Source organism: Schistocerca americana, chromosome 9 (genome assembly GCF_021461395.2).
Source record: "Schistocerca americana isolate TAMUIC-IGC-003095 chromosome 9, iqSchAmer2.1, whole genome shotgun sequence".
Classification (NCBI taxonomy): domain Eukaryota; kingdom Metazoa; phylum Arthropoda; class Insecta; order Orthoptera; family Acrididae; genus Schistocerca; species Schistocerca americana.
The window spans coordinates 119,609,330-119,629,603 of NC_060127.1; the positions used below are offsets into that span (position 1 = coordinate 119,609,330).

At 39.5% G+C, this 20,274-nt stretch overlaps 1 protein-coding gene across 1 annotated transcript in view; it reads right to left on the bottom strand.

Moving 5' to 3' along the window:
• Positions 1-5,135: 5,135 nt before the first annotated feature.
• Positions 5,136-20,274, bottom strand: part of LOC124551359 (thioredoxin, mitochondrial) — a 51,498-nt gene continuing 36,359 nt past the window's right edge. Inside the window, exon 4 of the transcript XR_006967824.1 lies at positions 5,136-5,593. The gene's annotated coding sequence lies outside the window, so the exon portion shown is untranslated. The remainder of the gene's footprint in view (positions 5,594-20,274) is intronic.

A 20,274-nucleotide genomic window follows, 5' to 3' on the forward strand; every position in this document is an offset into this window, starting at 1 on the left:
TATTGCAGGTAGTATGCTGATCGGCCTGTAGTCACCTGGCGACTTTGGGTTGTCAGTCTTGGGTATAGGTTGAATTAAACTTTGCTTCCACTCAGTAGGATATGTACTACTGACAAGTGACAGGTTGAAGATGTCTGTGATAACTGGAATAATATTGTCTACAACGTTCTTAATCGTGCCAATGCTCACTCCATCATTTCCTATTGCCTCGGAAGAGATTGTCATAATTGCCTTGTGTACTGTACCTGTAGTGACATGTTTTAGGAAAAACTTGTCTCTCAAGAGACTGATATCTTGGGGCTGGTAATTTGTCACTGCATGACAGTTTACAGCTGTTGAGAAGAAGTCGTTTAATTCTTCTGCAGACACTTGATAAACAGCATCAGATCTTTGCTTCCCTATACAAAAACTGCGCAGCTTTTTCGACAGTGCAGCAGGTTTCGATGTGCCGCATACAACAGAGCGGGCATGTCTGATTTTGGTATTCCTCACGCTTTGCTTGGTTCTGTTTCGGAGTTTCCTGTAAGCTTCATACGCCTTGGGAGTTGGGTTACACTTGAAGGCCCTATGCGCAGCATCACGTTTATTCATTAACTGGCGTAATTCAGTGGTGAGCCACAGAGCGGGAGCTCTCTTTACCTTGACGAGCATGTTTGTCATAAAGTGCAATAATTTTGCGACATAATTCCCGAATTTTTCCGTCTAAAGTCGGTTCATTGCTTATATCATGCCAAGGGATGTCTGAGCAATCCTTTTGAAGAGCATCGTGGTTAACATTTTTTAGGTTTCTGCAGGTTACTAGGTGAGATTTTTCTTTGGTAGTATGCATTGAGTAATTTAAGAATATCATGTCATGAGCAGAGAGTCCTGGAGCAGATGTCTGATTGGCGCGAATTATTTTATCTGGTCACTTTGTTGCTATTATATCTATGAGTGTATAGCTGTAAGTATTTATTGAAATAAATTAAGTATTTCAATTGAATGGGAGTTTCCTTACTGATTTGCATATGTGGGGAGGCAGTTTCAGAAGTTCTGTCCCATCACAGGTGAGAATGCGAAAGCAACTAAATGAATATTCTTGAGATAAATCACCTCCTAAATCAGGTCCAATATGTATTTCGCAAATGTTTGTCACAGGTTAAAGCAGTGTTTTATCTGTCTTAAAGGGATCTGAACAATATACACATGCCACATTCATTGATCTAACAAAGGTCTTTGCACAATATCACACTATCACTGTAAACATTATTAAACAGTGCAGGACTACAGACAGGAGGCTGGCATTATAAAATCATACTCGTCCAATAGGAAGCAAATGGTCACAACTAATTCAAACAAAAAGTCAGGCTTTTTGAACATACTAAGAGCGGTGCCTCAGGGGTCAGTGCTCAGACCATTTTTGTAAATTGTTTATGTTGATGACCTGCTAACTTCAGATTATACAACATTTATTACTTCAATGGCAAAAACACTATCGAAGAAATGAATGAGGAACTAAAACCAGGAACTTTGTGTGTGGAGACCTTCGCTAGCGACACCACCACTGGCCAGGCCACTTGCAAGGTTGGCAGCATAAGCCGTATGCACTGCCACCAATTTGTGTCCTCCTGTGGGAAGAGCCTCTGCAGGCAGACCAGAGTGTTAAAAAGGTGCAGATCGGCCAGCTAGCAGGCACTCAAGGTTAATGTGGCAAGCTAATCAGTTGCTATTACTTGGACTTTTGTGACCTCCACTTGAGCAGATTGGATTTCAGTTGCTTCATTGAACACTTTGCTCGTATTGAGGTCTGCCCTGTATCTGGATGCTGCAGCTAATAAAGTTAAGTAATATCAAACTGTTGCTTATTAAATGTTGTTCATCTCACCCCCCTTTTGCATTTGAGTGCCATCTCACCTTCATCACTTACTCCTGGAATGTGACAACACTTGGAACATTCCCTGAGTTGACTTACAAAAATCCATAACAAAATTTTCTGCGTGCAGTGAGGTCTCTTTTTAACAAATTACCAAGTGGAATTTTAATAAGTTCAGAAAGATTATACAATCCTGGCTGAAAGAAAAAGCTTTCTATACTTTTGCTGAATTTGTAAATAGTGATCTGCTTTTGATTTCATTATAATCAAATTGGTGCACCCTTATTGTCTATTAGTTTAATTGTTAATAAACAGCTTCCATCCTTATTATTCTTAAGACTATGTGCAGAATAGCTCTGTATAAGTAGTGTAACTAAATTTAGCCTAGTGTAATTATCATATTGCATATTGTGTAATACAACCTGTATATCAAAATGGATAACATGTACGTGTTCAGTTATGAATGGTGCGTTATGCATCTTGATAGCTGTCTTATGGTGTAATGAATAAATGAAAAAAAGTAATCCTTGGCAGTTAATTTGAAGTTGTTTCTGTCCATTATTATTTTTGTGGATTTGATGCAAGACTGGCATATGCCTTTACTGCCCAATTTTTCTTTTGTGATAATTACATTCTCTAGCATGTAAATACATGGAAGTGGCAGTACTTTACTTTTTCCAAAATAGTTACCTGCATGATGATCTTTGTTCTACTCTTGCCATTACTCTAATCTTTTTCTGTAATCAAAATGACTTCAGAATTGCTCCACTATTTCCCTAAAATACTATATCATATTTCAATACCAAATGGGCATAACCAAAATATATGGTTCTGAAATTATTATATCAGCAGTGTTGCAGAAGACAGATTGCTACTTACCATAAAGAAGACACATCAAGTTCCAGACAGGCACAATTAAAAGTCACTTACATAAAGCTTTGGCCACAGCCATCATCAGTAGAAGAGACACACACAGAATTCACACGCACAAGTAAGCACATCTCATGCACACACGACTGCCAACTCCAGCATCTCTGCAACTGTCACATGGGATGCAAGCAGCAATCTGGAGGGGGCAGGGAAGGGGAAGGGATAGTAGTGTACGGGTGGGCAGAGAGGTGAACACTATTCGGTGGAGGCACTGCCAACGGGTGCAACATCAGTAAGTTATGGGGTAGGGCGGTGGGGAAAAAAGGAGTGGAGTGGGGAAAGAAAGGTGGACATGTTGGCAGAGGGCTGCAAATCGACAGTGTGGGAGATGACTATGAGGAGGGGATAACAGGGCAGAGGGGCTGGAAACCATTGGGTGGGTGGTGTGGGGACTGTGTGTTACCATAGATTGAGGCTGGGATAATTATGGGAGCAGAGGATGTGTTGTAAGGATAACTCAGATCTACACAGTTCAGAAAAGATGGTGGTGGAGGGAAGGATCCAGATGGCTCAGGTAGTCTTGCAGCTATTGAAATCAAGTATGTCATGTTCAGCTGTATGTTGTGTCACAGGTCAGTCTACTTTGCTCTTGGCTGTAGTTTGGCAGTGGCCATTCATCCTGGTGGACAGCTGGTTACTTATGTAAAAAAAAGCTGTGAAATGACTGCAGCAGAGCTGGTAAATGACAATGCTGCTTTCACTGGTGGCCTGGCCCTGATGGGGTAGTATAATACTTGTGACAGGACTGGAATAGGAAGTGCTGGGTGGGTGGACTGGGCAGGTTTTGCACCTGGGTCTTCCACAGGGATATGATCCATGTGGCAAGGGGTTGGGATTTGGAGTGGCATAGGGGTGGAGGTTGGGTGGATGATGGAACACCAGTTTAGGAGGTGTCTCAGGTACTATGTCCCTCGTTTCAGGGCACGATGATAGGTAACCAAAGCCATAGGTAACCAAAGCCCTGGTGAAGTATGTGATTCAGTTGTTCCAGTGCGGGGTGGTACTGGGTGATGAAGGGGACACTCCTTTGTGGCTGGTTCTCGGGGTTGGTGGGAGGATTGGGAGTGTGAGGGGAAATGGCATGGCAGATCTGTTTGTGGACTAGGTGTGGGGGATAGTGCCTGTCTGTGAAGTCCTTGGTGAGACCGTCAGTATACTGAGCAAGGGAGGTTTTGCCATTGTAGATATGCTGTCCTCAAGTGGCCACTGGGAGAGATTTTTTGGTATGAAGGTGATGACAGCTGTCAAAATGCAGGTACTGTTGGTGATTGGTAGATTTAATGTAGACAGCGGTGTGGATGGAGCTGTCAGAGAGGAGGTGGTCAACATCCAGGAAGGTGGCACACTGGATTGAGGAGGACCACATGAAGTGGATGGGAGAGAAGGTGTTGAGGTTGTTAAGGAGTGCAGGTAGGGTGTCTTGGTTCTGAGTCCAGACCATGAAGATATCATTAATGAACCTGAACCAGGTTAGGGGTTTTGGTGTTTTGGGAAGTTAGGAAGGTGCTGCTTGCACCCTTCGTGATAGTTGCAATCTGGCCTGAGATGCTGGATAGTGATTTTTAATTGTGCCTGTCTGCAACTTGACGTATCTTCTTTGCGGTAAGTAGTAATCTGTCTTTTTCCTTCACTGTTAATATTCCTACCTGGAGTTTACGTCATTTGACATTGTTACATGATATTTGTATTATGAAACATGCTTTGCTCTGTTTTTCATATTACATATTCTACATATGTATCCGATTTTATTTCTGTTGCATCCCTATACTAAGAAATTTTGTACCCTGTGTTTCTCCAATTGTTTCATCATTTATTTGAAGATGAGGATGCAGTACTATGCAGAAATGAAGAGCCTTGCACATTATAGACAGGCATGAAGAGTTCCATCAAGCCAGTCTTCCAACAACAACAATTACAACAACAACAAGTTTCTTACACGGACGCTGTAGTACATCTGCTTACTGGGTGTTCCACGTACAGCATGTGGGGAAGCCTGTTGCTAACAGTGAACTTATCAACTGAGATATCCAACCACAGTTCTTGACCTGCCATAACATACTCGCTTCTACTAGTAGTTCTCTCACACTTTATAAACCTCACAGAAGCGTTCCTCCCTACCTACATGCCTAAAAGGCCAGTCAGTAAGTGCCTTGTTTGCAAACAGATAAAGTTCCACATTCAAATACTGGTCTGGCACACAGCTTTAATGCAATAAAAACATCCACGAGACAGGAAAAATTCATTCTGAACAAGCACTTATTTAAAATGATCAGCTGCATTCATAGGATGGACACATGGCAGAGTAATTATCCCTGTGGACACTGCTCAAAAAGATGTGGTGGTTCACAATCTCTCAAGCACTCTTTATTATTTAATTTGAAACATTTAATAATGCTCTGTTAGCACCAGATGTAGACATTAATGGCCATAAATTAAATGAAACTGTGTGTAATTTCTTGTGAGTCCAGTCGAATAACAAGTTAAAATGTCATAAAACTAGAATCACTGATAATCTCAATGTAACAATTCATTGGCAAACTGTACGAATAAAATAGTACACATCCTGAGTCATAGTTTCTGCACGTAAGTTTTAAGACATTGTAGACAGATGCAATGCATGCCGCAGTAAAGCAGGTGAGCTGGAGAGATGAATACTGTGAGCAGAGTGCACAGTGCAGAGGGCTGGCCTGTATTGTCTCCCGATATCTGCGACATGGCCAGCTGTAATAAGCTGGTGGCCCAGCCCATTGACAGTATGGGTCAGCCACTCTCACCCGGGTGTGATGGGCTGAAACTTGGCTAGCTGTAGTACTGATAAGACAAACAAAGGTCACAGTTTAATCTCATATTAACAGTAACAATGTTAGAAATTAATCACTAGTTTCAGCAGACACAGTTACGAATGGTAGTTACCAATGGCTTTACTGAAGGAATCGTCGAACATTTGTGTCCAGTGGTTTAGGAAAACAACTTGGGTTACATGGGGTGGTACACAAACAACTGGCCCTCAGTAGTAGACAGCTCATTGTCATGTGCCACTTGTCGTCTGTTGTTTTGAAGCTGTTGTGGCTACATTGTGCATTGTTAGTGTTTCTTTATTTTATGTTTATCTATTTGTTGTTGTATCCGCTCTTGGCAGGCAACAATTCGTGTGTAACTGGCGAGCAGTCTGTACTTGGGGCCAGCTTTTTTTTTTTTTTTGTCCCCCTGTTTAATGTCATCTTTGTGAAACCTTTTTACAATATAGTTATTGTCACTGCATTTGAAAGTACCACACTGGTAGACGAGTCAACTTATTCAAGTTTCCAACTTATATTTAGTAAGTATAATACATTGTTTTGTATTAACAACCTTAACAATTCATACTGAAAAAACACCTATCATTCAAATATCAAGAAATAATAAACATCTTCATGATAGCAAATATTTAACGTAGTAAAATTACAGGTGTTCTATTGGAGCAACTGTCAGTGTTAATCACTGAGAGATAAAAGCTCGAATGGTAAACGAATGAGTAAGAACGATTTTGAATGCTCATCGGGGGAAAGATGTAACCCCATCTGGATATTTGTTAACTGTAATATAATAAGCATAGTCCATATACTATTTTAAATTATCACTCTTCATTTATTGCAACAAATAAACACATTTCTGGGAGCAACCAACGCAGACCATCTGCCTTAACTATGGCTAAAAGCATGCTGCTTGGTGGGCACTGCTGCTGAAGTATAAATGACATCTAACAATCCGCATATTACATAGTTCTGTTTAAGTAGTTAAATAATTGGTATTTTAATTAAAAGTTATAAATCTCAGACAATTTGAACATAGGATGCATTACTATAAATATGGTGACAGGTTTTATATAAGCAAAATTTAGACAGCAAAACATTTTAAAATAAAAATTAAAAAAAAAAATTTGGTAAACAATTAGGACATATAAAAGTTCCTGTACATTTTAACTGCACAGTTGTTTTTCCTGCTAACATTCTCCCTGTCTCTTTGATACAATTTCAACAAATTATTACAGCCAAAATTTTGCAAACATTTTTTTTAGTATCTTTAAGTTAAGTCTTACATAGAATAACGATAATTTGAAGTTTAATGGCATAGTATTCTCTATAATTATAGTTTCAGACAGATAATATATTGAAATTAGAGAATGACAATGATTTACAGTAACTGTAAAAGTTTACATAATTATGAATTCCATCTTGGGTTCTATACCAAAGTTAGTGCATTGGATTGTATACAGCTCTGTATTATTACAACGTAGATGAGCATGTTCATTCTACTACACCGTTGAATTTAAGATGAGCAAACACAATAATTAATCTTTCTGCAGGATATTAAATACCAGTATTTGTAATTAATCAGTTCTAGAGGAAGGAAACAGGGTGGTGGGGAAAGGGGATATCAAATCTGAATGACTATAATTATACTGTGCAACATCACAATTTATGGGGAAAAGAAGGAAGTGTTTGTATGAACTGAAAAGGAAATCTATAAAATGATATACTACAAGGATGATTTGAAAAGTTCTCGGAATCACCACGAGAGGTCAGTGCTAGGGCAACAAGTTGTTCACATGATATTCATTGGACAGTTGCCTGTAAACACGTGCCACTTCAGTGCTCTTGAAAGAGAGCTGTGGCAGTGATGTGGCTCTGTTGTTGTTCCCGCGTAGTGATTTGCGAAGACCGGGGGGGGGGATTGAGATTTGAGCAGTGATTAATTACTTCATAAAGAAAAGTATGAAAGTAAAGGACATTCATGCCAATTTCCAGAATACACTGGGTACTCTGCTCCTTCAGATTCAACTGTTGCCAAGTGGACAAATGAATTGAAATTCGGTCAGGAGAGTTTGGATGATTACCGGCGCAGCTGTTGGCCAAGATGTGTTACTACTACAGAAATCATTGCAAAAGTGCACAAAATGGTCATGGAGGATCGCCAAGTGAAAGTGCATGAAATTGCTCATGCTTGCCAGATGTCATCTGAAAGGATATATTACATTTTAACTGAAGAATTAGAAATGAAAAAATTATCTGCAAGATGTGTGCTGCCACTCGTGAGGTGTGCCCGCACACACGTGCCATTGTCATGGCAAAATTACACGAACTGAGGTATGAATTGTTGCCACACCCACCTCTGTCAGACTTCCATCTCTTCCCAATACTGAAAATTTTTCTTGGTGGACGAAGAGTTACTTCAAACGAAGAATTGATAGCTGGAGTTGACAACTATTTTGCAGGCCTGGAGGAACCTCATTTTTGAGATGGGATCAAGGCCCTAGAACATCGTTGGACCAAGCGTGTTAATCTGCAAGGAGAATACATTGAAAAATAAAAAAAAGTTTCAGTGATGTAAGTACTTCTTTTCTATTCTGTTCCAAGAACTTTTCAAACCACCCTCATGTGTTGCACACAATCCAGATCTAAACATACTGTAATTAGCTTTCTGAATTATACAAATTAAGGAATTCAAGCTACATAATACTAATTTATATTTGAAATGATAACATGCTGTAATAATCCGTGGGGTTGCATCACTAAAAACAGGAATGTTGCTTACAAAAGGCATGGCAAGTTTCATTTGTAAAAGAGGCAAAAAGAGTGTCACGATTTGGGAATGTGGAAATTACTGTTGGTGAAGGCGAATGAACTCTTGCTTTGTAAATGATTTCAATATTTCACTACCAAATACTTAGTAAATTCATAACAGTTAACAATCAACAATCTCTTAGCAAATATTGAAGAGGTAACCAATCTATCTCAAAATAATAGCTTAGTTTATATTACCACAGGAAGATTTTTGTAGAGACTACATTCCTTTGATGCTACCAGTGGATCATCTTTCAACTGATATTGAGTGTATCAAAGCAAAATCTGAAATACTTAACTCTGTTTTCAAAAGTTCTTTACAAAGAGAAATCCAGGAGAAATGCCACAATTTAATCCTCATACTACTGAAAAGAAATTGAAGAAATGTATGATGTGATAAAAGAAATTATTCAGATAATCAAGGGAGATGAAAATGTAAGTCATGGGGGACTGGAATTCCATAGTAGGAAAAGGAAGAGAAGGGAAAGTAGTAGGTGAATATGGACTGGGGGTAAGGAATGAAAGAGGAAGCTGCCTGGTAGAATTTTGCACAGAGCATAACTTAATCATAGCTAACACATGATTTAAGAAACATGAAAGAGGCCTGGAGGCACTGGAAGGTTTCAGGCAGATTATATAACGGTAAGACAAAAATTTAGGAACCAGGTTTTAAATTGTAAGACATTTCCAGGGGGCAGATGTGGACTCTGACCACAATTTATTGGTTATGAACTGTAGATTAAAACTGAAGAACCTGCAAAGAGATAGGAATTTAAGAAGGTGGGACATGGGTAAACTGAAAGAATCAGAGGCTGTAGAGAGTTTCAGAGAGAGCATTAGGGAACTATTGACAAGAATAGGTGAAAGACATACATTAAGGAGGAGAATGGGCAGCTTTGAGAGATGAAATAGTGAAGGCAGCAGAGGATCAAGTAGGTAAAAAGACAGGGGGTAGTAGAAATCTATGGGTAACCGAAGAAATATTAAATTTAATTGATGAAAGGAGAAAATATAAAAATGCAGTAAATGAAGGAGGTGAAAAGGAATACAAATGTCTTAAAAAATAAGATTGATAGGAAGTGCAAAATGACTAAGCAGGGATGGCTAGAGGACAAATGTAAGGACGTAGAAGCATGTACCACTAGGGGTAAGATAGATACTGCTTACAGGAAAAATAAAGAGAACCACCTGTATGAATATCTAGAGCTCAGATGGAAAACCAGTCCTAAGCAAAGAAGGGAAAGCAGAAACATGGAAGGAGTATATAGAGGGTCTATATAAGGGCGATGTACTTGAGGGCAATGTTATAGAAATGGAAGAGGACGTAAGTGAAGATGAAATGGGAGATGTGATACTGCGTGAAGAATTTGACAGAGCACTGAAAGATCTAAGTCGAAACAAGACCCCAGGAGCAGACAACATTCCATTGGAACTACTGATAGCCTTGGGAGAGCCAGCCATGACAAAACTCTACCACCTGGTCAGCAAGATGTATGAGACAGGTAAAATACCCTCAGACTTCAAGAAGAATATAATAATTCCAATCCTAAAGAAAGCATGTGCTGAAAGGTGTGAAAATTACCAAATATCGGTCTAATAAGCCACAGTTGCAAAATACTAACAGGAAATCTTTACAGACAAATGGAAAAAACTGGTAGAAGCCAACCTTGGGGAAGATCAGTTTTGATTCCGTAGAAATCTTGGAATATGCAAAGCAATACTGGCCCTAAGACATATATTAGAAGATAGGATTAGGAAACGCAAACCTACGTTTATAGCATTTGTAGAGTTAGAGAAAGCTTTTTGACAACATTGATTGGAATATTCTCTTTCAAATTCTGAAGATGGCTGGGGTAAAATAGAGGGAACGAAAGGCTATTTACAATTTGTACAGAAACCAGATAGTGGTTATAAGAGTCACGGGGCACAAAAGGGAAGCAGTGGTTGAGAAGGGCATGAGGCAGGGTTGTAGCCTATCTCCGATGTTATTCAATCTGTATATTGAGCAAGCAGTAAAGGAAACAAAGGAGAAGTTTGGAGTAGGAATTAAAATCCATGAAGAAGAAATAAAAACTGTGATGTTTGCCAACTACATTGAAATATGGAAGTGGAAGAGCACAATATGGAAGTGGAAGAGCAGCTGAACGAAATGGACAGAGTCTTGAAAAGAGGATATAAGATGAACATCAACTAAAGTGAAACAAGGATAATGGAACATAGTTGAATTAAATCGGGTGATGCCGAGGAATTAGATTAGGAAATGAAACACTTAAAGAAGTAGATGAGTTTTGCTATTTGCAAAGCAAAATAACTGATGACTCTTGGAGTAGGGAAGATATGACATGTAGATGTGACTATGGCAAGGAAAGTGTTTCTGAAGAAGAGAAATTTGCTAACATTGAGTATAGATTTAAATGCAAGGAAATCTTTTCTGAAAGTATTTGTGTGGAGCGTAGCCATGTACGGAAGTGGAACATGGACGATAAATAGTTTGGACAAGAAGAGAATAGAAGCTTTTGAAATGTGGTGCTACAGAAGAATGCTGAAGATTAGATGGGTAGATCACATAACAAATGAGGAGGTAGTGAATAGAACTGGGGAGAAGAGGCGCAACTTGACTAGATGTAGGGATCAGTTAGTGCGGCACATTCTGAGGCGCCAAGGGATCATCAGTTTAGTACCGAAGGGAAGCGTGGAGGGTAAGAGTCATAGAGGAAGACCAAGAGATGAATACACTAAGCAGATTCAGAAGGATGCAGCTTGCAGCAGTTATTCATAGATGAAGAAGCTTGCACAGGGATAGAGTAGCATGAAGAGCTGCATCAAACCACTCTCTGGACTGAAGACCACAACAAACTACTGGAAAGATGTATGACATCAGTATTAGTGTGAGTGGTGCTGAGAAATGGCTGCAATCTTTAAAATTGAACAAAGCTCCAGGCCCTGAAGTAATCCTATCAGATTCTGTACTGAATTTGCAGCTGAATTAGCACCTCTTCTAACTATAATCTATCATAGATATCTTGATAAGGAAACTGTGCCCAGTTGTTGGAAGAAAGCACAGCTCACACTTCTCTACAAGAAGGGTAGTAGACATGATCCACAAAGCTACCACCCAATATTCTTGACATTGATCAGTTATAGAATCTTAGAGCATATTCTGTGCTCAACATAATGAGGTATCTTGAACAGAACGATGTCCTCCATGACAACCAGCATGGATTCTGAAAACATCGCTCGTATGAAACTCAGCTCATACCTTTCTCAAACGACACAGTGAAAGCTTTGGAACAAGGCATTCAGGCAGATGTAGTATTTCTTGATTTCCAAAAAGCATATGACTCAGTAGCACACCTACACTTACTGTCAAAAGTTCAATTGTATAGGGTATCGAGAGAAATTTGTGACTGGATTGAGGACTGTTTGTTAGGGAGGACATAGCATTTTATCATAAGTGGAGAGTCATCAGATGTAGAAGTAATTTCTGGTGCACCCCAGGGAAATGTATTGGGACCCTGGCTGTTCATGTTGTATGTTAATGACCTTGCGGACAGTATTAATAGTTACTTTAGATTGTTTGCAAATGGTGCATTTATCTGTAATGAAGTACTGTCTGAAATAGGTTGCATAAATATTCAGTCATATCTGGATAAGACTTCAAAGTGGTGCAAAGATTGGCAACTTGCTTTAAATGTTCAGAAATATGAAATTGTGCACATCACAAAACAAAAAAACGTAGTATTCTATGACTATAATATCAATGAGTCACAGCTGGGGAATTGCCCAACTCATACAAATATCTGGGTGTAACACTTTCTAAGGATATGAAATGGAATGATCACATAGTCTCAGTTGTGGGTAAAGCAGGAGGCAGACTTCGGTTTATTGATAGAATACTGGAGAAGTGCAATCAATCTACAATGGAGACTGCTTACAAATCACTCATGCACAGCCAGTTCTAGAATACTGCTGAAGTGCATGGGACCTGTACCAAATAGGTCTAAAAGAGGTGCTAAATGTGTACAGAGAAGGGCAGCATGAATGGTCACAGGTTTGTTTTATCCATGGGAGAAGGTAAAAAACTGAACTGAAAGAATCTTGAGAAAGTCTAATCCTGAGAAAGTCTATAAACAAAATTTCAAGAACAAGTTTTAAATGATTACTCTACAAATATACTACAACCCCCTATGTATTGCTCAGAGAGATCGTGAGGGTAAGATTAGAATAAGTACTGCTTGCAAAGAGCCATTCAAACAATCATTCTTCCTGCACTTCATACATGGATGGAACAGGAGGAAGCCCCAATAACTGGTACAGTGGGACGTGCCCTCGGACAAGACATAGCAGAAAATATGCCCACAGCACACAACTTTTTCTAAAGATGGTGGCTAGATGGGATACTGTGTCACTTGGCAAAGTGTGAAAGGACCCTATGCCTATGCCTCAGTAAAGGCAAAGTCCACTATGAACTGCCACTCAAAGCTAACGGAACCAGGCTCTTTATCAGATTTGAGGAGAAGTCAACCTTCCACATCCAGCTAGGAGGAATATGTTCAAGTGATTCAGGATACATTCACTCAGAAACTTCAGAAATCACAGAATGATTTAACCCGACATGCAGCCTAAACTGTTCTGATGTATTAGTTATGTTTTTATCCATGGAAACCACATTAGTGCCAAGAATTATCACCAGAAGACTTTGGTCATCATTTGGGATATGGTTAGTGCTGTATCTGCAGTAGCAGAGACAAAATGCGAAGGATATTCCTCAGAGTGTCTTTACTAGAAAAAACAAATAAACAAAACATTGCTTATGTCGACAAAGCAGTTGCAGCAAATTATAATTTAAGCAAGACATAAAGTATGGCTCCCACATCAGATCTTATAACTGAAGAATAACAAAATAAAATTTTTTCCTCACAAGTCTCTCACTCGAGAAAGTACACCAAAGAAAAGATGAAAACAAAACTACAAGAGAGTGGACTGCATAGCATTACCATAAAGCGGTTCAGGGAGGCCAGACCTCCGTTACACAACACTCTTGAGTCACAGTCTGAAGCTACCACTCCTGAAGATCCAGGACTACCAGCAGACAAGGTAAGTGCAGGACTACCAGCAGACAAGGTAGGTGGATGTTGCAACTGGAATGGTAGATCCCTACAAGCCCAGATGGTGTGGCAAACTGCTTTCTGCCAGTTGGTGCACTGGCTTATAAGGCTGGTTGACAGTTGGATCTTCTGGAACTATTTTCGATCACGTGAGTGGTGTAGGAAAATAGTCCGCATGTTGACTGTTACCTCTGGCACTGCTGCTGACCGGTGCTTGGGTAGTGGACCCCGATGGCCATTGCCTGAGGCTGTGTTTTTGTCTCCAGCAGTGGCCTCTGTCATACCATAAATGTCTGCTTTGCTTTTACTCACTGTGATGAAGGCATCCTGCATCTCTGTTATGTCAAGCAGGTTGCTGACAGGACAGATGCCGCAGTTAGATGATGCTGGTATAGTATAAAGCAGTGGCGGCTACATATGGGGGTGCCTGCCTGCCTGCCCCCCCCCCCCTCCCCCCCCCCCCCCCCTTGTGGGGCCATCTGCATTGCAACCTGTGCCACGCTATTCGTTTGTTTCTTTCATCAGTCATCTCAAATGAATCAAGTTATTGACTAGGTGTACTTTCCTATGTAGCCCACGTTTCCGCGTCATCATATTTTATACATTTCTGTCTGGCACATAGATAGCTAACAGGTACCTAAGAGAAAAGTCGCGGTCATTCTAGTGATCTCAATACATTATTCGGTCTGGCATCTGTTCGAGAAAAGTCACAATTATTCTACTGTTTTCTTGTACAGAGAACCTTCGGTAAGTAACATTATAAATACGGACTATTTGGCGAATAGGAAGCTAGTTCACGTTCAGAAGCAGAAATGTTAAGACTGAAGAAAGAATAAGTAAAAAGTCCTAGTTGTAGCAAGTGCAAGTGTGAAGATTAGTCAAGGGTGAGAGTGATCAGTTGATTGTGAAGTATTTACTGATTGTAATTCGTAGTAATTTCCCAGTAAAAAAGTTGTTACAAAATTCATAACAATATTTTTACTAATAACGTAACAATAGTTATGATAAAAGTAAAGGTAGCTCAAGTTACCTTTAGCGCCCCCTCCTTGAGATTTTTCTGTATTTGCCACTGGTATGAAGACTGGTCTTATATTTTTGATAGTATCCTGTGGACAGATGAAGCTGTGCTTTACGTTATGGGGTTTGTGAATCAGCACAACTGTTACTGGGGAATAAAGGATCCGGGGATGGTTGTTAAAAAAAAGCCAGCATCACCCAAAGGTCACAATGTGCTGGTGCATGACAACTATGAAAGTTGTGGGTCTTTATCTTGGGAAATAATGAATGGCAAATGGTATGTTGATATGCTTAAAGACTGCCCATCTCATCAATGTCGATATGCAGCAGGATTTTGGAACATATAATGTGTTCAAACATTATGAATTACCTCAAATGGCAAGTTGATACACAGTCAACATGGATTTAGAAAACATTATTCTTGTCAAACACAAATAGCTCATTACTCACATGGGTTGTGTGTGCTATTGACAAGGGATTTCAAATTGATTCCATATTTCTAGATTTTCAGAAGGCTTTCAACAATGTACCTCACAAGTGGCTTGTAATCAAATTGCATGCTTATGGAATAAGGTCTGAGTTATGTGACTGGATTCATGATTTCCTGTCAGAGAGGTCACAGTTTGTAGTAATCCACAGAAAGTCATCAAGTCAAACAGAAGTCATTTTTGGTAATGTTGTAGGCCATCAGCTGTTCCTTATCTATATAAACAATTTAGAAGACAATCTGAGCATCCATTTTAGATTGTTTGCAGATGATACTGTTGTTTATCATCCTGTAAAGACATAATAAGATCAAAACATACTGCAAAAGATTTAGAAAACATATTGTATGGTGTCAGAATTAGAGATTGACCCTAAATAATGATAAGTCTGAGGTCATCCACATGAGTGCTAAAAGGAATCCATTAAACTTTGGCTACTCAATAAATTGATCACATCTAAAGGCTGTATATTTTAATAAATACAATAGGAATTAGAATTATGAACAGCTTAAATTGGAAAGCACACACAGAAAATGTTGTACAGAAAGAAAACCAAAGATTGTGTTTTATTAGCAGAACACTTTGAAGATGCAACAAATCTACTAAAGAGACTGGCTACACTATGGTTGTTCGTCCTCTTTTGCAGTGCTGCTGCGCAGTGTGAGATCCTTATCAGATAGGATTAACAGAGTACATGAGAAAGTTCAAAGAAGGGCAGCATTTTGTGTGTTATTGAGAAATAGGGGAGAGAGTGTCACAGACACAATACAGGATTTGGGGTGGACATCATTAAACCAAAGATGTTTCTCGTTGTGATGGGATCTTATCACGAAATTTCAGCCACCAACTTTCTCCTCCGAATGTGAAAATATCTTGTTGATGCCAACCTACGAAGGGAGAAGTGATGATAATAATAATAAAAAAAGAGAAATCAGAGCTTGCACAGAAAGGTATAGGTATTCGTTTATTCTGTGCATTTTCAAGACTGGAATAGTAGAGAATTATTGCGAAGGTGGTTCGATGAACCCTCTGCCAGGCACTTAAGTGTAATTTTCAGTGTAGCTGTGTACATGTAGATTATGTTCGTGCTACTGTATCCACATGGGACTATTATTACAGTGATATAATCTCTACATAAGATGCCCCCCCCCCCCCTCTCACTTTGCAATGGCTGTTTGTGCATGGCTAAAGCCATACTTTCCAGGATCCTGCCCCCACACCACAGGACGTTTCAGTTCTAAAGTTACTAACTGAAACTTACAAACATCATCACAATTGGTTCTCCACAACAAAGTATTAGATAATAGAATTATAAATATTGTCTATGCTTGAGAAGAAATTTTGTTTCCTGATTGTCATTAGTTTCTTTAAGTGCACATATTAATTCCTTGGCAGAAGATGGTGTAAAACATTAAAAACAAACTTTCTTTTCCCCACTGCTAAAAGACGAGAAAAAAAAAACAAACAAGAATGACAAAGTTATCAAAATGCATAGACAAGTTACTTCACAAATGAGAACAAAACTAACATCAGACTTTAATGCTGGGCAGAATACAAGTTGTCTGAACACACAGTGCACTGTATACTCGTCAATGGACCTCCACAGCCAACAACCTATGAGTGAGCCAATGTTAACATGATGACATCAGCAACTATGAATGAAATGGGCACATGACCATCAGCACTGGATGTTGGTGCAGTGGCTGAATGTCGCATGGTGTGATGAATCCTGATACCTTCTTCATTATGCTGCTGGAAGGGTGCAGCTCCACCATCTTCCAGGGGAACATCTCCTTGACACCTCTACTGCGGGGGCAGAGACAGCTGGCAGCAGCTCCAATTATGCTCTAGCGAACATTCACGTGGGCTTACATGGCTTCTGTGAAAAGTGTGCAAGGAACCATGATGGCCAAGGAGGATTGTACACTGCTTGCAGTTCATGTATGTTCTTTCACATGATCATATTTCCTGATGGCAGTGGCATTTTTTTAACACGACAGTGTGCCATATAATATGACCAGGAGTGTCATGGAGGGTTTGAGGTACACAGTGGTCATTTCCAGTTGATGTGCTAGTCCCCCAACTCTCCAGACCTGAACCCGACTGGAAAGAAATCTGGGATGTAATTGAACATGGTGTCAGAGCTCATTGCTCCCCTCCCCAGAATTTAAGGCAATTTGGTGACTTGTTTTTTGTAGATGTGGTACAGCTCTCTCCAGCAACCTACCAGGGCCTCGTTGCTTCCATGCCACAATGCATCGCCTCTGTTATCCGTGCCGAAGGTGGACGTACCGGATATAGGTGGTCATTATGTTCTGGTGGATCAATGTAGTAGCGGTAATGTAAGTCTATGTACTTTATGTGACTTTACAGCAGTGACAGGTGTGTCAGTTAATATGATAGGATCTAAAACCTGTCCTATCACATAGTATACAGGTTGTCATATATGTTATTGACCCTATCAATGTCATACAGAGCAAACATTGAACTGACAGGTCTAAGAGTCTACATTACATGTCTTTTGTAATTTCCAAGATCATTTTTATATATCTGTGACATGCATTCATATATGTAAACTACAATTTTTTGTCCATTAGTATATGAAGGACAAATATACAAAATGTATAAAATGAAAACTAATCTAACGTATCATGTCAAACTGGACAATTTTACATGCACGACAGAGGACTCCAAAATTTCACAGCATTTTAACCAAATAATTTTGGTTTGGAGTCTTATGTCCTGCTTGTAATATGGTCCAATTTGACATGATACGCAAGATTATTTTGCAATTTTATACATTTTATATATTCTTCCTTCATGTACTAATAGTGAAAAAATTTCAATTTACATATATGACTACATGTTGCAGATTATATATATATATATATATATATATATATATATATATATATATGATCTTAGAAATAACAAAAGGCAGGTAATGTAGACTCTTTGACTGTCAGTTCCCTGTTTACTTTATATGACAGTTATGTTACTTATCAAGAACTGTCACTAAGATTTGACAAGGTCAGTAACATATGTGACAACCTGCACACTATGTAATATGGTAATATGACAGTGTTCAGATCCTGTCGTATTAACCAACATCCAGGGTTACTGCTATAGAACTGCATTATGTAAGTAGAGTTGTATTATCACCAGATGCCACTGATACTGGGTTATAAACTTGAAAACCGGTTTTGACAAATAAACATTTTTAGGGCAGCTCATGCTGTAGAGAATATGTCATTTAATGCAAACAATGTTTTAATGTAGCACATCAATTACTGGCATGTAATCATCAATGGCTCTTTCTTAAACTGTATTTGAAAGTCCAATGGTGTAGCTATCTCCGCCTACTAGTGGCATTTGGAAAGTTTGCTCATCTCTTCTCATGTAGAATTTAATTTGCGTGCAGTATTTGTATACCTGTGGGACTTCTTGTTACCTTACTTACAGAAGCATCCTTAAAAACAGTCCTATCATATTAATGTAACAACTGCCTATGATCAATGTCACTGTAAAATAACCACTCTCAGGTGGCAAGATGCAGTACTAGCAGTGGAGGACACGTAATGAGTGTTGAAGGATGCAGTAAACAATGCACCCATTATCAGAATGTGGAAATGAAGCAGTTTATTGTCGGTTTCCAGGCCAAGGTTGGAAGCACTTCTGAAGTGGCTGAGTTTGTAAACAGCTCGCATAACACTGTGGTTGATGCATACCACACACAGCAAAATGGCACTATCCAAAACTGGTGCAAGGCAGACAGATGACAGAAGATGGCTGCGGAGATGGGTATGAACGAATTGCATGCAACTGTTGACCAATTGACTGTCCAGATGAAATGAGGGACTAGCAACAGTGTCTCCTGAATGACAGTTCAATGAACATTACTAATATGGACCTCTGAAACAGGGGTCTGGTTCATACACCCACATTAACTGCTGTTCATTGGTGACAATGCAAATACCACAACTGGATGTCCACTGCGTGACCTTTTCAGTTGAATCATTTTGTACACTTCATTGGACAGATGGCTGTTGGCATGTACGGCCCTGCAACAATTGTCACACGGGTTCAGGCCAGAGGAGGAAACATTATGGTCTGGAGAATGTTTTTGTGGCATTCTCTACATGATATTTTCATTGTGGGAGATACAATGGTTCAACACAAGTATGCATCTATCCTTGGGGACAACGTCCTCCCCTACATCCAGTTTGTTTTTTCTTCGCCAGAATGGTACCTACCAGCAGGACAATGCAACATGTCATACGGTTTGGAGTGTACGTGCGTAGTTCGAAGAGCACCAGGCCAAGTTCACGGTACTACCCCGGTCACCAAACTCCCCAGATTTTTACCGAATTGAGAATCTGTGGGATCACCTCAATCGGGCAGGTTCTCACCACAAATCCTCGACTAAGAAACCTAGTGAACTGTCCGTGGCACTGAAGTTGGCACAGCTCCACATCCCTGTCGGTACCTTCCAGACTATCGCTGACATTCTTACTGCACGTCTATACTGAAAGTAGAGGTTGTTCAGGCTTCTAACCGGTGGGCACATTAATGTGACTGGACCATACAGTACACTTCAGTGTGAAAGAATGAGGGATATGCCACAAGTTCATTGGAATGAAATTATGATACACCTGCATGAAATTTTATTCAGATTAAATCCTAGAATCAGAGCCCAGCATGAGATTTCACAGTCTGTGTATGATAACTGGGACAGTCAATTCACAGAGGTGTAGGTTAGACGAGATACATGAAGCAACATCATCAGTTCCCACTACATTTCTTCTTCTTCTTTCTTTCTTTGGATTTCCTACATGAGTTTTGACAATATTGGTGACAGTTGATGACCAGGTGTACTTCCTGACTCCCCATCAAGGCAGAATCTGTATACTCAATCTGTCTGCATCTACAGTAAATCTCATGTTCAAGCATGAGAATATTTTTTTAAATTTTAGAAAAAAAGCCTTTAATTATCAGCTTTACATCATGATATACAAGTTAAATAAAACAGCTGTTGGTTAAAATGTGTTTACTTAAGTACTTAGCGGCTATTGGTTCTCCCAAATGTTTTATTTTTAAGTTTGCATAGTGTGTATTTTAGATGGGACAGGGTACCAGTCAAGTATTCACCTAGTTGGATGTAGGAAACTGCCTAGAAACCACATACAGGCTGGCTAGCTTACCAGGCCTCGACAAAAAGTTAAGCAGTGAGGAGGGGAGGAAGAAATGAAACTTGGCAGTATGAGCCCACTTATCAGTAT